Source organism: Macrobrachium nipponense, chromosome 9, assembly GCF_015104395.2.
Source record: "Macrobrachium nipponense isolate FS-2020 chromosome 9, ASM1510439v2, whole genome shotgun sequence".
Taxonomy (NCBI): Eukaryota; Metazoa; Arthropoda; class Malacostraca; order Decapoda; family Palaemonidae; genus Macrobrachium; species Macrobrachium nipponense.
In genome coordinates, this window is record NC_061110.1 from 102,366,931 (window position 1) to 102,383,983 (window position 17,053).

Sequence of the window (17,053 nt, forward strand, 5' to 3'; positions counted from 1 at the left end):
TAAAGGAATAGGTATAATGACGGCACCAGAATAAAGGATAAAGTATAATTTAACATCGACACTTCACTTCCATAGAGGAGAATTGGCTGAACAATTCCTTCACGCATTCCAATCTCGGCCTCCGCTGACACTTCAAGTGTCTTCCTAATCTTCTGCAAATATCCTGCTAGTTTGTTACTCCTATTCTGTGACTCACAACTTCTCTTATTCTTCTACTACATACAGCTACAGAGCTTTTAATTTCATTCCTCCATCATTCAAACTCATGAGACTAAACAGTTTCTCATTACTATAAAAGACAGTGGCAAACAAACGTCTCATCTGGTACACATTTATTAAAGGAGGTTACAGACGTTGTAGAGTAAGTATTGTTTTCAAGGCTGTAAATGTATATAAAAAAAAGCATAATGATCATAAATTGGCGTGAAAAAACTACAGAAAGTTACAAAAAATAAACACACTGGAACAAACTGCATATTTGGTTTTTAACTTGGTCGTTTCTTATGACAATAAATTTTGTTTTCCTTCTGCACTGACAATACATGATGAAAACATGACTATTCCTCATTCCATGAAATTCCGTTATTTATTATACGCATTTCAATAATATCACGATAAAAATTATTAATCCACATTTATCATATTTGACTATGACTGCAAGCTTTAGACTGGCCTTTGCTTTCATAAGCAGAATAAAAGAATTTTTTTACTAATTATTACATAACAATTGCAGACTCAATTTCACGTCGTATACACGAAAGGGTTAGAAGAATCAACCCTTAATTCTATAACCTTTTTCTCTCTCTTTATCTCTCTCTGAAACAATGATGATAAATATGTTCACTTTGATGGAAAGGTTTTTCAACTCGCCCTGCTATTTTTTAATGCAGAAGTCGATGATTTCCAAGAGAAGTAGGGCGATAAGCTAACGAAATGAAAAGAAATGTAATAAAAAAAGGATATATGACATTACATTGGTCTGTCTATTCGCTTGAGAAAAATAAGGAATATCGCTGCCTGGAAATCTGTTTATGAAAACTTATCAAAAATTGATGGCATAAGTCTTCAAACACGTATTACTCTTTTGTGTTGAAATGAGGATTTAAAACCTATATATTGATAGTTTTTTTAATTTATTTTTTGTTTGGGGAACTTGCAAAGAGAATAAGCATTTTAATCCCTTCCTTTACTGACCCAGTCAATGATTTAATGTCTTTTTTTTTTAATTTTTTTTAATTTATCTGCGTGTGTAACTATATTTCCTCTCTCTCTCTCTCTCTTCTCCATCTCTCTCTCTCTCTCTCTCAGTCTCTTTTTATTTAGCCTCTCTACTGTGACCCTAAATATTTAATTTCGATTTAAATAAAATTCCTTTTTCTTCACTTATTTAGTTGAATTTTAACGTAGGATTTTACGAAGTTTTCAGTTTGATGTTTTGTTTCTGAACTTTTGTTTCAGGGAAGAATTATTGATGATCCTGGCATTTTTCTTTCTCTTTTTCTTTCCTGTACAACTAAAATCCTCAGCCTTTTCTTGCTGTCAGACATTTCTTTAATGAGGTGACAATTCTTGTATGTTTTTGTTGAGCTTCGCATTTCTTCCTTAGGTATTTGTATTTGTATTCTGGAAAGTTTACTCATTGTATTGGTTTTGATAAATGTTCATTTTTATTCCAACCATCTTTTTTCTAAGACTTTCATTTTTGTTTTCTAAGTCTTGAGTTATTCCTCATTTTTTTATTACTTACATTTTCGAGTTTTCCCTTTAAATTATTCTTTCGCACCGTTTATCTTACTCCTCTTATTTTGGCCTTTTCGTTTTACCTGTTCACAGCTTCTCCTTTATTTCTTACTTTCTTTCTTATTTTAAATCTTCATCTGAATACATTAATGGAGAGAGTCAACAGTGAGGAACTTTTAATCAAAATAAAGTTAGCTGCAAGACAGGGAATGAGACCTCATAAGCCCTTGCTATTTGTTCCGCGTTAGACGAGTCGGTTACATGCTCGACTTCCAATCTCAGGGTCAGGGTTCGATTTCCTGCTCTACCATACAGAATCAGAGGAATTTATCTCTGGTGAGAGAAATTCATTTCTCGATTTGATTCGGATCCTGCAATAAGCCGTAGGTCCCGTTGCTAAGTAACCAATTGGTTCCTAGCCACGTAAAAATATCTGATCCTTCGGGCCAGCCCTAGGAGAGCTGTTAATCAGCTCAGTTGTATGGTAGAACTAAGATATATTTTTTGGGGGGTTATATGAACAGCGCAATCAACAACAATGCTGACTACATGGAGTATCTCATTTTGTGAGTCCGGTTTTTGTTGATAGTGACAAAGCAAATTAAAAATGGACGCTGTTCGAGCATCCTATGAGGATGAGGCAAAATCCATATAGGTTTTTCTCTCTTCCTAACAGGAGCAATTTTGTCTCTTCGTTTCGCTAAAAAAAGGTTTTGTAATGGTGACGTCATGACTGCATTGAACAGCGTTTAGCGTGCAATTAAACCAGTATGAAATACCCGGGTCTTCTCTATAACCTGGAAAGTCTCAAATTAGAAATTCAACATCTAAAATCACATTGGCGGCATAATGAATTTAAGCTTTTTAATCCATTTTCCTGTGTTCAGAGCTCACTAGATTTTTGTTATACTGATTAACAAGTTGTACTGAACCAGTCCTAACACCCCCAACCCCGCACCGCCCCACAAAAAATAATAATAATGTTACAATTAGTTCCAGGTTAAAACAAAATTTGCTCAACTACTGGACTGAGTTATATCCAATATTTTCTTAAATCCTGGATGAATTATATCCAGAATTTCCTTATATCCTAAACTGAATTATATCCAAAATATGTTTATTCCTGGACTGCCTTATCTCGAGAAGGTATCCTACTGAACTCGTCCTACCCCCAAAAATTAATGATGCAATTCGTTCCAAGTTAGCAAAAACAATTTCAAAATCCTGGACTGAATTATATCCGAAATTTGCTTAAATACTAGAATTAATTAGATCCAAAATTTGATTATATACTTAGGTTAGCACAAAATTTCCTTAGCCCCTAGACTGAACCATATCTGAAATTTGCTTAAGTCCTGGAGGGAATTAGATGTAAAACTTGCTTAAATCCTGGAAAGAATTAGATCCAAAATTTGCTTCAATCCTGGAAGGAATCAGATCCAAAATTTGCTTCAATCCTGGAAGGAATTAGATCCAAAATTTGCTTCAATCCTGGAAGGAATCAGATACAAAATTTGCTTCAATCCTGGAAGGAATCAGATCCAAAATTTGTTTAAGTCCTGGAAGGAATTAGATCCAAAATTTGCTTCAATCCTGGAAGGAATCAGATCCAAAATTTGCTTCAATCCTGGAAGGAATCAGATCCAAAATTTGCTTCAATCCTGGAAGGAATCAGATACAAAATTTGCTTCAATCCTGGAAGGAATCAGATCCAAAATTTGCTTCAATCCTGGAAGGAATTAGATCCAAAATTTGCTTCAATCCTGGAAGGAATCAGATCCAAAATTTGCTTCAATCCTGGAAGGAATTAGATCCAAAATTTGTTTAAGTCCTGGAAGGAATTAGATCCAAAATTTGCTTCAATCCTGGAAGGAATTAGATCCAAAATTTGCTTCAATCCTGGAAGGAATTAGATCCAAAATTTGCTTCAATCCTGGAAGGAATCAGATCCAAAATTTGCTTCAATCCACGACTGAATTATATCCAAAGTTTGCCCCAATCCTGGGCAGCATTATCTCGTGAAGGTATACTAATCAAATTATGTACCAAGTTTCATACGAACACCGCAGGTTTGTCTACCTTTAATTGTTCTTTGGTTCCTTTGAAAATCCTTTCCTGCCTTGCTAGATGTAGCACCTTCGCCTTTTTTTTCTTTTTTTTTATTAAGGCAGGCAAGGCTATGTACTTATATCCTTCGCTAAATCGGAATTTATGGGAACCATAATCCAATTACGTAGTGAGGGTATTCTTTCAATTTAGAATTAGAATCTGCGTTGTTTAAATAAAGCTATGTTGAAGGAACAGTCCGCAGTGAATTTTATTTATGAAAAAAAAGTATTTTCGGACGATTAATCACTGACGTCAATGATCCGGCAGCTGACAAAGTATTGAAACAACCGCCAAAAGTTTATAGAGAAAAAAAAAACTTATCCCAGTCTAGTTTTTCCTCGTGCGGAAACTTAAAGGAAAAAGAAAATCCCCCCCCCCACCCACCCCCCTCCAAAAAAAAAAATAAATAAACACTGGAAGCCGAAATTACAAAACGCCTGGAAATCGTAAGAACGGAAGATCTGTCATTTGGAAACGCATAAAATATATGAGGGGACAGATAAAAACTAATAATTCGCCAAAAGAATTGAATGGTAAGAAAGGACGAGGAAAAATGGATAAAAAGAGAAACTAAAAGCAAACGAAGCAGAGGTTTTGAGAGAGAGAGAGAGAGAGAGAGAGAGAGAGAGAGAGAGAGAGAGAGAGAGTTACATGAATTATTAGTCCATCCAAGGAGACACGTATGCTCACTTATCTCTAGGAGCAGGTTTTGATGTTTCCATTCACAGTGTCCTAATGATTTTGTCTAGTTTCTTTTAACCTCTTCCACGCTGTTGCTGTGACAACTTCTGGCGCATTTTGTTCCATGTCACATATCTTGTATGTGAAGAAGTTCCACATTGGATGTGTTGTATTCTCTTCAGCTCTAGTTTCCATCATTATTTCTTGTCTGGATCTCGTTTAACGTTAAAAGGTTATTGTCTACTTTTCTTTTTTATGTCTTTCAAAACAAGAGAGAGAGAGAGAGAGAGAGATTGAGAGAGAGAGAGAGAGGGGAGAGAGTAGAAGAATAATCGATGTAAAAGAGAAAATTTAGAATGAGTACAAAGAAAGAGACAATAAGGAAAAAAAGGGGTTGGGGGAGGGGGGGGTTTGAGGGGTTGAGGGGGGGTTGAGGGGGGGATGGGGAGGGGGGGGGGAGGGTTGAGTCTCCTGCTCTCCGCTGGAAGGGACTCTGTAAAAACCTCCTGTCAATAAGTTTCAGAGGAGTCTTTGGGTCCTCAACCGTGAAGATCAAGGAACAGTTTTTCTTTGCAGGATCCCTACGACTTAAGAACAGTTGGCAGGAGATCAGAGACTGTAGCGAGAGATAGATGAATAGATTTCAACTGCTTTACCTATACGTAAGATTCTGTTCACAATTACGACTGAATTTTTTTCATATTAAAAAAAAATTCACAGTCGTAATTGTGAACAGACAAATGTCAGGATAATCAAAGAAGTCATTCACTTCCAAATGTTTCTCTTTTCTCTCTCACCACCACACCCCATCTTCTCTCTCTCTCTCTCTCTCTCTCTCTCTCTCTCTCTCTCTCTCTCTCTTCCCTCCTTGTCATCATCATATAACCAAAGAGATTTCCCTGTCAATGAGTCAGTTTCTGCCAAAACGACTTTCACTGCGAATCTTTTAAATCCATTTCCGGTATGAAAAAGGACATCAAGAATAATATTTCAATTAGGCTTCAGATATTTATACCGCTGATGCCAATTTACTCAGGAGAGCTACGAACAATTATAACCTATCGTCAGACAGTTTCAAAGTCTGGTTAAATCTTAAATTATAAAGAGGGAAGGGGTTGTTGTTATACAACAGAAAAATAGATAGACTGTTAGGAATTGTAATGTTACAATCAGGAAAACAATCTTAAAGGTAATGAGAGACAGCACGAAATTGCCACACGTTATATAACATTCAACAAACCCCTGGAAACTGAAATTAAGACAAGTCCCTCATCTAAAGAAAAAAAACATAAAAAACAAGCTTGATCCGACCTCCAGCTTACTCGAGGCGCATGCAAGATTTTCCGCTCACGCATAAGTTCCTAACTTAACGTGAAGTGGTCTTCGTAATTAATATTCATACTTAGTACTACTCATACTAACAAGGATCAATAAAAGGACAAATTAAACACGTTCATATGTTCTCACAAAACAATTGAACAGAAACATAGCCTAAAATCAGTAAACCAAATAAATTGAACCGTGCTAAAATCTACGGTCAAATAGAACTTTGTTTTACCAAAGAAAATTTAAATAAATACGATATATTTCATTACAAATAATATTTCTGTACTGTTTAATATGTATATTAATTTTATTTTTTTTACATTTTCACTTAAATTAAATAAATATGAATAAATATCCTATCCTAACAAACTCCTGTATTTTTATTCAATGCAAAACACCTTTTTTCAGACGTTTTTAGGCTCTCCCATAGACCTTTCCTAACCCCCCTACAAGAACAACAAACAGCAAAGACAACAGCAGCAGCAACAACAACGACAAAATAGTTTGTAGGCTTACTCCCCGACTAAACGATAAATATTGCCAGAGGGCAAGTCACGATGAAAGTAGAATATCAAAATAAGAAAACTGAACCAGGCAAAACGTCAACAGACATCGGCTTAGTATTAATTAAATATCGTATTCTGAATGAGATTAAACTGAAAATATCCTGTCTGTAGGAAAAGAACAATATTCTGGAAATAATATTGTCATAATTATGTCTGGCTTCAGACTTGAAAATCTTGGCAGGGAGATTATAAAGCCGATTTGCATTGCAATTAATGCTAATGATATGTGGAAATAAGGTAAAAGCTTCATCAACGGACAAAGGAAACATTACCGCAGGGCAAGTTCACAATTAGGCAGAATATCGGCATTGAAAACTGAAGCATGAGAGAAAATAAAAAACAAACATCGTCATCAGTCAAAAAGAAAAAACGGGTTAAAATTCCCTAGAGCAGTGGTTTTTAAACTGGGGCAGGGGTGGGGGTGGGGGTGGGTGTGGGGGTGCTACTAGGAGTCAGCAATCTCCAGTGGAAGCGCAGGCTCTAGGGCAAAAAAATGAAAAAATTCTCTAACGATATTCGTTATCCTCTTAACAAGAGTGAAGAACTAATAGTCAGAAGTTTATGAAATAACACAAAAGTATTGACTTACATCGTTACTTTCCTATACTCTACTACTTTAGTTGGATTCGTTGGGCTTAACATGTTTTCTAATTATTTGCCTCTCTCCCTATTCCTCTAAAGCAATTCTCTTTCTCTTTTTTTTTTAATTTTCCTTTAAATCTGGTATGAAATATTACTCATAGATGCTAGAGGGGCGTGGAGGGAAGGACCGACTCTGAGAGGGGCGTGGTTATTGAAAAGTTTAAGAACCACATACCCTGGAAAGTCTACCAGTATAATAACCAGGATGTAGGAAGTCCTGAAGGAAATATTTATTAATTGAATGACAATAGCCTCAAAGCTAATCTACAGATACATAAAAACATACTTTATTATCTCTATTGTTTCTTTTATCAAAGGGTACTCATTTTATAGTACCCAGTGCCTAAAGAACAATATAGATAATGCAGTATATTTTTGTGTATGTTTGTTTGTTTCCTGGTCATTGCATTCAGTTAGAAAGATTTTTTTGTTCAAGAATCCCTTACATGGCGGTTAATCATGGCATCTACTCGTTGCAGATTTTAATTAGATTTTCCTATGTGGAATGCCATTTTGACAGATATTATTTCATTACATTGCAAATTGACTTAATAATCTCCCTGCCAAGATCTCGAAAGCTGAAGCCAGACATAATAATAATAATAATAATAATATAATAATAATAATAATAATAATAATAATAATAATTCAAAGAAAACTCATAATCACATGATCAATAAAATGGAAAAGTAAATCCACAATTGTATGTCTGTTTGATTTTGTTATCTAAATTGCAAAGCAGATCGGCTTTGTGTTTTAAATAACCAAATCAAACAGACATACTATTGTAGATTTACTTTTTCAATAAAATAATAATATAATAATAATAATAATAATAATATGTGGCGCCATGGAGGAGTGGGTTAGGTCGTCAATAGACTTAAGTCCAAGTTAAGCAACATTGGGGCTGGTCAGTCGTTGGATGGGTGACTGCTCTCCTCGGCGTTGATTCCTTGGGAAAGGATCTTTACCATAATTTCCTCAGTCTACCCAGCTGTAAATGAGTACCTATCCCTGATGGGGTAGGGTCCAGCTAATGGGTTAAATAGCAAAACTCAGCAATGATGGAAAGAAATGAAGGAATAAACGACAACGACGTAAATGAACTTCTGGCAACAGAGGAGCTTCGTCCGGCAACCAGTATTCAACCCCAACAATTGAAGGGGAACGACGGTCAGGTACTTGGAGGTCGTCATCCAGCAACTGATCACACAACGACAGTAATCAACAGCCTGAGATTGGAGCTACAGAGGCAAAAAAGGAAGAATGGACAAGAGAAGAAAATAAGGAAATATGGAGATGCTACATCAGAAGAACCCGACGGAGAGAGGAAATAGAAGAAGATTGGTCAACATCTGGAATGAGAGGAATAACACCCCCCAAAACAGAGCAGAGGCTGGCAGACCAAGTAAGGGAACATAAAGAAAAAGAATCTGGCTCTCCCCAACGAAAGAGAAGAACTGGAAAGGGAAATGTCACACGACAACGAATTACACGAAGACGAACTGAGAGACGATGCCACAGAAAGACGACAGGGAGGGTGAGGTATCAAACAACGACACACGAAGAAACACCGACGAAGTAACAGAGAGGACGGAATGGGTAGAAAAGATTAGACAATGGATGGAGCCAGATACAGAGAGAACAAAGATCCCTTCCATGAAAGCCTACAAACACCAAGAAATTAAGGGAGAAAACAAGTGAGGTCAATGAAATAATGGCATAATACACACCACCAGTATCACAGAAACAAATAACTTGACATATGCAGGAGCAAGATTAGTAGCAGAACTGATGGGGATTCGAACACAAACACCACCAGCACAACCAACCCAACAGAAACCAAAACAGCAACCTCCTTGGAAAAGGCGCCTGGAAAAGCAAATCATGGTGATGTGATCTGACTTGAGTAAACTGAAAGAGATGGCAGAAAAATGGCTAAGAAGCAAGAAAACAAGGGAGGAAGGCTCAAACGAGAAATACAAAGTACAAGAGAGGGACTAAACAACACAATAGAAGATGTAAAACAGAGGCTTAAGGCCAAAGCACATAAGATCCAACGGTACATGAACAGGAATAAGGGATACCAACAGAACAAACTATTCGGAACCAACCAGAAAAGACTATACAGCCAACTAAGAGGGGAAGACAACCACCCAGAAATTCCTGAAGCCGAACCAAGTAAGAGACTCTGGGAAAACATATGGAGCAACTCCCGTATCACACAACAAACATGCAACATGGCTCCAGGAAGTCAAGAAGAAGAAACAGGGAGAATAAAACAAAGATTCACAGAGATCACGACAGACACAGTCAGCACCCAACTAAAGAAAATGCCAAACTGGAAAGCCCCAGGTCCCGATGAAGACCATGGATACTGGCTCAAAAACTTCAAGGCCCTACACCCACGAATAGCAGAAACAACTCCAGCATTGTATCTCAAATCACCAGGCCAAGCCCCAAATGGATGACCACAGGAAGAAAATATTTAGTACAAAAAGACAAGAGTAAGGGAAATATAGCCAGTAACTACAGGCCTATCACCTGCCTACCAATAATGTGGAAGTTACTAACAGGTATCATCAGTGAAAGGCTATACAATTACCTAGAGGACAAACACCACCATCCCCCACCAACAGAAAGGCTGCAGAAGGAAGTGTAGGGGCACAAAAGACCAGCTCCTGATAGACAAAATGGTAATGAAGAACAGTAGGGGAGAAAGAAAACCAACCTAAGCATGGCATGGATAGACTATAAGAAAGCCTTCGACATGATACCACACAATGGCTAATAGAATGCCTGAAAATATATGGGGCAGAGGGAAACACCATCAGCTTCCTCAAAAATACAATGCGCAACCGGAATACAATACTTACAAGCTCTGGAATAAGACTAGCAGAGGTTAATATCAGGAGAGGGATCTTCCAGGGAGACTCACTGTCCCCCACTACTCTTCGTAGTAGCCATGATTCCCATGACAAAGTACTACAGAAAATGGATGCCGGGTACCAACTCAAGAAAAGAGGCCAACGAATCAACCATCTGATGTTCATGGACACATCAAGCTGTATGGTAAGAGCACAAGGAAATAGATACCCTAATCCAGACTGTAAGGATTGTATCTGGGGACATCAGGATGGAGTTTTGGAATAGAAAAATGCGCCTTAGTCAACATACAAAAAGGCAAAGTAAACGAGAACTGAAGGGGATAAAGCTACCAGATGGCAGCAACATCCAAACACATAGATGAACAGATACAAAATACCTGGGAATAATGGAAGGAGGGGATATAAAACAAAAACCAAGAGATGAAGGACACGATCAGAAAGAATATATGCAGAGACTCAAGGCGATACTCAAGTCAAAACTCAACGCCGTAAATATGATAAAAGCCATAAACACATGGGCAGTGCCATAATCAGATACAGCGCAGGAATAGTGGAATGGACGAAGGCAGAACTCCGCAGCATAGATCAGAAAAACCAGGAACATATGACAATATACAAAGCACTACACCCAAGAGCAAATACGGACAGACTATACATAACACGAAAGAAGAAGGAGAGACTACTAAGTATAGAGGACTGCGTCAACATCGAAAACAGAGCACTGGGGCAATATCTGAAAACCAGTGAAGACGAGTGACTCAAGAGTGCATGGGAAGAAGGACTAATAAAAGTAGACGAATACCCAGAAATATACAGAGACAGGAGAAAGACAGACAGAACAGAGGACTGGCACAACAAACCAATGCACGGGCAATACATGAGACAGACTAAAGAACTAGCCAGCGATGACAATTGGCAATGGCTACAGAGGGGAGAGCTAAAGAAGGAAACTGAAGGAATGATAACAGCGGCACAAGATCAGGCCCTAAGAACCAGATATGTTCAAAGAACGATAGACGGAAATAACATCTCTCCCATATGTAGGAAGTGCAATACGAAAAATGAAACCATAAACCACATAGCAAGTGAATGTCCGGCACTTGCACAGAACCAGTACAAAAAGAGGCATGATTCAGTGGCAAAAGCCCTCCACTGGAGCCTGTGCAAGAAACATCAGCTACCTTGCAGTAATAAGTGGAACGAGCACCAACCTGAAGGAGTGATAGAAAACCGATCAGGCAAAGATCCTTCTGGGACTATGGTATCAGAACAGATAGGGTGATACGTGCAAACAGACCAGACGTGACGTTGATTGACGAAAGTCAAAAGAAAGAAATGTCACTCATTGATGTCGCAGTACCATGGGACACCAGAGTTGAGAGAAAGAGAGGGAAAAAATGGATAAGTATCAAGATCTGAAAATAGAAATAAGAAGGATATGGGATATGCCAGTGGAACAAATCGTACCCATAATCATAGGAGCACTAGGCACGATCCCAAGATCCCTGAAAAGGAATCTAGAAAAACTAGAGGCTGAAGTAGCTCCAGGACTCATGCAGAAGAGTGTGATCCTAGAAACGGCACACATAGTAAGAAAAGTGATGGACTCCTAAGGAGGCAGGATGCAACCCGGAATCCCACGCTATAAAAACCACCCAGTCGAATAGGATGACTGTGATAGACCAAGAAAATAATAATAATAATAATAAATAATAATAATAATAATAATAATAATAATGATAAATTCATGATCACGATGTGAGGGCAATAGTCGCATGACATCAACGCAACTCTAGACTCCTGTAGTTTCCAGCCTTCTTTTTATTTGTTTTTTATTTCTATATGATTGAGAATATAATTATTGGTTAACCTCGGAGGAATTACGTCCCACAATATGCCTTCATGTCTTTATGTATGTCTGTATGTTTGGAATTAAGTCCCACACATGACTTCATGTATTTATGTATGTCTGTATGTCTGGGATCACGTCCCCACCCAAATATACCTTCGTGTATTTATGTAAATCTGTATGTTTGGAATTACGTCACATATGAATTCATGTATTGATGTATGTCTGTATATTTTGGAATCACGTCAAAACAATATGACTTTCATGATTTATGTATGTCTGTATATTTGGAATTAGGTCAACAATATGACTTCATGTAATTGATGTATGTCTGTGTATTTGGGGAATCACCTCCAAACAATAGACTTCATATTGATGTATGTCTGTATTTTGAATTACGTCCCACAATATGACTTCATGTATTGAGTATGTCTGTACGTTTATTTCGAAGTCGTTTTCATTCAGCAAGGAAGACGTTTTGTTTTAAAGACGCCTTTGTGTCGAGGTTTAATTATTCCACGAAGAACGTTTTTTTTAAGACTCCATTATATCGGGGTCAGTTATTCTGGAAACTCCTTTTCTCTTGATGGATTTCTTCCAGTCATTAGTTGATGTCGAAATGGAAAAACCCAAACTCCAGCAGCAGCAGCAGTTCAGGTGACTCCTCACTAATTAATAAAGTTCATCATTAAATAGAGATTCTTTCTAAATCGACGGAGTTTCAAGCTCCTGGAATAACGTCAGGTAATGAAGTAATGGGAGCCCTTGCGAAGGAGTAAATTAATCACAGTATTTTCAAAAGAGTAAATTTGACCGTCATTTAATTGACCTGGAAATAGCTTCATTCTTTCTTCACAAACAAAGAAGTTATGAATGTCCTGCTCGGATACATTATTTATGGATTTATTTATCTTTATTTTTTTTTTTTTTTTTTTTTATTCTGCCACGGCGAAGCTTATCCAGTTGCTGAAATTCTAACTTCAGGTGCAATATGATAGTATATACTTTTGACTGCGATCTAATTTTAGTAGTTATGAAAACAGAAGCTTTCGAAGAATGACCTTAGCGATGGTCGAAAGCTCCTGTGTTATATTTTTTCACTTAAAACTTTATTTTATGCAGGGTTGGTGATTTTTTAAATTTAAAAAAAAATAAAAGATAAAAATCAGTATTTATTTGAATTTTCTATATATTTGATTTTTTATTTATTTAGTTATTTGATTTGTTAGTTATTTTTTTACAATTCATTTTTTTCCTCAAAATGATTTTCATGACAAGAATTACTATTGATTTGTCTTTTACTTACCAGTTCTGGCCTGAAGTATGTACTTGACAATTTTTTTTATATCAAAATAAATAGATGCAGCACAGTTATCTTTAAGTTACCTCCAAAACATATTTTTTAATTTGTTTGCTCTCAAATTTAAAATTATAAAAATGTAAAAAATTAAAAATAATTATTTTCAATGAAAAAATGTATGATTTAATCACTTGATTAAATCAGTCTGATTTAATCATTGATAACCCTGATTGATATGCAAATGGCTTTTTCTTAACCATCGAAAACAAAGGCGAAGAATGTTTTTTATTACTGGGACAAGGCTAAGCAATTAGTTAAATGACTGTATGATTTGAGCACTACATTTAATGCTATCATCATATGGACAAATTATACTTTTGTTCAAGAAACTAAATACTCTTATTTATTCTTAGAAGCGCTTTTGCTTTTAACCTTCTCTCAAACAATCTGACATCAGTGGTTCAGTTACTGAAAATAGGTCTCTTTTTCTGCAATGAAATTATCTATTGTAAGTTTCAGCACATACAAATTATTTCTAATATTAGGTAATCAGTAGGGGGTAATCGTACTATATTCTGTGTTCTTTCATGATTACATTCAGCAAGATTGATTTCAGAAATTAATATTTGTCGGTGAATCTCTCCTACATCAGTTATTCAAGAAAAGATAAGAAACCAAAAATCCATAATCATTCTCTTATCTGAATAAAATAGATTACCATAACAAAATAAGTATGGTATTCCTTCATACGGTTTCATGTTTTAATTACTGTAAAATAATATTCTTATAGCTTTTTTTAATGTAAAACGAAGTTATTAATCAACAACGCAACTTTTTGTTCATAAAAAAATAATTAAGTGTTTCATATGGAAAGACCGAAACGGCTCAATTTTGCCTTAAAATATAAATAAATAATAAATAAATAAATAAATAAATAAATAAATAAATAAATAAATAAATAAATAAATAAATAAATAATAAATAAAATCTAATCTGAGGATATCACATATTTTACGAGGAACGTAGAGTGTGATGAATGGAGAGTTTAAGGAGAGAAAAGAAAAAAACGTTAATGGAAAATAATAAAAAGACAAAGCAGAGTACGAAGGGGTATTTGTAGTAAATGAAAATATAAAAGATGAGGTGACTACTATATAAATAAAAGATTTCTTCGCCATAAGGGTCGAAGAGAAAAACAAAGGAAACGAAGAGAAACAAAAGGAAACCTTGAGAGCATTAAGAGTATTGCATGTGAAGTTAAAAAGAGAAGAAAGAAAACACATAAAAGTTAAGAAAAAATAGACAAAAAATCTTATGACCGCCAAGAACTCATCATTGAAGAAAATATGCGGTTAAAATACTTCAGTAATTTAAAAACGTAACCAAGATGATTTTTTTAAAGGTAAATACGTTTAATGGAAATGATTGGAAGGGAAAAAAGAGGATGAAACCTGAATGAATATATAAAATTATTTAACCGTCCAGTGATATTTTCGTTTTCTTTAATACAATGCCTGAGAATTGTAAGTGTAACCGTAAGTCATTCCAAAGTTTGAGTAGCAAACATTCAGTATCAGTTCTGTCGGTCGCTAACTAACGGACTAACGATACCTCGCGTGGTGCACTGTATGCATATACATATACGGTGTTTGCAGTGATGCCGTATTTTCTTCACAACATTGGCTTTAGCATGTTACCATATGCAGTTCATCTGATTTTTTTTTACTTTATTTATGATTTAATGGTTAGAATGCGTATTTTCCGATGTAGAATTATTTTCCGTGATGTTAGAAAACTGCACATCACTAGCTTAATATAAAGTATTTTTCACAAAGAAAAATAAAGGATTTCAATAAAATTCATTTGTATAAATAAGCAGGATATGTTTTATAACTTTATTTTCATAATAAAACATAAAAAGGCAAAGTGAAGAATTTTTTTATTCAGTGCCGTGGCATGTGGTCGGAAAAGCCACGGAAGGTTGCCAGATGTCACTAGAAAGCCACACTAATAGACGAAATTCCTCAAAACGGCAACCCTTCTGTCAGTATCGTTGCAAAAACACTGTGTATGGGCTTGTCTGAATGCAAAAGTGGGCGGAGCTTCGTGTCTGAACGATCTCAGCGGGAACCTGTCACGACCAGGTTGCTGGCCTGCGATATAAGTCTGTCATACACAGGTCCTTCAATGTATGGGTTTGTCTGCCGATATAACGCTATCGCGCGCGTCATTCTAGAGATGATGCCATGTCTTCTCGAGACAAAATCTTTGTTCAGACTGAAATCGGTGCGGAGATCGTTCATACTGTATGAATAGTGTGTGTGTGGGTCGATAACGACAACCGTTCTGACAGCTAGATCGACGGTGTAGCCTTTTAGGCTCCATTCCCGTTTTCCTTATTCAGTCTTGCTGTCCTACTCCTCTAACTGTATCTTCTTAGTGCAACTGTGGTGTTTTAGATACCTGTCCTTTATTCCCATCATTTTTTAACCTTTATCAGAAATGGTCTAAAGGTGGCCCCCAGTACTTGGCCTGACAGCCAAAATTTCAGAAAACACATCAACATAAGCTGGTGGCTACAGAGGCCTTAGCAACACCGTCTATTCTCTCAATTGCTGCTCAAGTGCCGTTTTGGGCAGGTGGGCGGGTGGGTCGAGGGGGGAGAGGGGCAGGGGGGGGGGGGCGAGAATAAGCTTTGTCAACGGGCGTCTCTCCCACAGATGTGTGCTGATGAATTGGGCGATTGGCCTCAGGTGTGTGTTTCAAGAGACAGGAAACAGAAAGGAGCGTCGGATTTCGCTTGAAAGTTGAGTCGCCTCTACTGCATCTTGAAGGATTCCGTTATGTACTGGTGACAAAGGAGGCTCCCGTGCATTTCTCTTTTCCTTCTTTTCCCAATACTAATATCATTAAAATAATTATAGTAAATGAAGAAGAACAGACAGAATGAGTAAACGCATTTGTGTACTAACAGCTGACTCTTTCAGTTCCCTCTTACTCTAACATATTCAGTTCGCAGCGGTGAGAGAGATCATTGATGTCTTTATTACCCGCTGCTTAAGGTAATGTGAATCTGCTATAACAGCTGCTTATTTGATTGAATTTTGATCTTCTTATTGGTAGATGTATCCTTTCAGATAATACATTTTGATATTAAGGTAGGATGGAGAAAGTTTGATTTCATTTCTTTTGCCATTGTTCGTCGAGGATAGATAAATCGACGGACCTATTGTTAAAAAGAATGACGAAAGGCATAAATTAGTGTCTAAATAAAAAAAAAAAAAAACAGGAAAGAAAGCGTTGCCTAACTAATGTCAAAAGTTAATAAGAAACTCTGAGATTCTGGAAAACTTTCTAATTAAGGTTTGTCTTCACGGCAATAAATCTTTACTTGCATATCAGTCTCATTTAATGAAATCTTGAATTGTGTCTTACAAAGAGAAATCATAAATCCAAATAAGATTAATTGCTAATTGAAATCTAATGAATATCATTTATCCAAAGGGACTACCGGGAATATTTCTATTCACCCTCAAATTAACTTATATAACCCTTTTTGTAAGGTAATTATATAAGAGAGTACCCAAGAATTCTTTTCAATTGCAATATGAAGAAAAGATAACATAATAATTTTTTTCATTATGATAAAAAGATGGCACCTGATAATTTTTTCAATTCCATTACGAAAAAAGATGGCAGATGAATTTTTCTCCCATTATGAAAAATCGATGGCACCGAAGAATTTTTTTTTTTTTTCAATTCCTTAATGAAAAAAAGATGACACAAGATTTTTTCCCATTTTGAAAAAAGATGACACCTAAGAATTTTGTATCAATTATATTATGAAAAAAAAATGACAAAAGAATTTTTTTCAATTCCATTATGAAAAAAAGATGACACAAGAATTTTCTTTCAACTCCATTATGAAAAAAAGATGACACAAGAATTTTTT